Genomic DNA, 973 nt, shown 5'->3' with positions numbered 1-973 from the left:
GAACTCTGCGAATTAGCGTTTCCATGTAATCATTTTGTGACCGTCGACTTCCCTCCTTTTACTCCGGTAACCGTGATTACCGCCCTTGCCGTTCGGAGCGAGAATCACGCCGAGCCGTCGTTGGACGGGCCCACGCAGCGTCCGAGGGGTATTCGCACTCGCGTCCCGGACGTGACAGATTGCGATTAAATTTTACCACGCGCCATCCACCCGCCAAATTAAGAATTGATAATTTAAATCCACCATACTCTCGCGTCTCATTATGGATACTCGTGCGACGGAGAGAGATGAAGGCATAAAGTTCAGCGAGGAAGAGCTGGAAACGCTGCGCCAAGCCCTCGTCAAACAGGAGGAACGCCTGCGAAAACCTCGTTCAGGAATCGAAAACATATACATTTGTGATACTTGTATATCTGTACTTTGAAAAGTATGTGATATAGCCCAAAACTATCATTACAATGAAAAGGTCAGGCCATGTTCAAAAATGTAAGCAGATCATAAAAAATGTAGATCATTAAAAATTGAAATGATTATTTAATATCTATTATCATGAAAAGTAATTGATATATTATTCAAGGTTCCATTTCAAAGTGAACATACATAGAGCGTATTCTAAAAAATGTAAACCTTTAAAAATTTAAATGATCATCTGATTATATATTACCAATAAAATATCACCATTCGATTAGCAGATTTGATGTTGTAATTCAAAGACATAGAACGAATTCGTCTCAACATTGGATCAACTAATTACAATTAATATTCACTAAACAGTATCGAATTAAAAAACGCACGTTGATAACAGCTCGACTGAAAGATGACTCCAATGATTGTCTGATGATATATTATTGTACCCTGACAAGTATTTAAATAAATATGTAACTTCAAAAATTGAAGGGATTATTTAACAATATCTATTACCATGAAAAGTAACTGATATATTATTCAAGGTTCCAGTTCAAAGTGAACATAC

The sequence above is a fragment of the Trachymyrmex cornetzi genome, unplaced genomic scaffold (genome assembly GCF_001594075.2).
Source record: "Trachymyrmex cornetzi isolate Tcor2-1 unplaced genomic scaffold, Tcor1.1 scaffold1841, whole genome shotgun sequence".
In the NCBI taxonomy this organism is placed as follows: domain Eukaryota; kingdom Metazoa; phylum Arthropoda; class Insecta; order Hymenoptera; family Formicidae; genus Trachymyrmex; species Trachymyrmex cornetzi.
The sequence above is the reverse complement of the archived record's forward strand: the minus strand, read 5'-3'. Positions refer to the sequence as shown.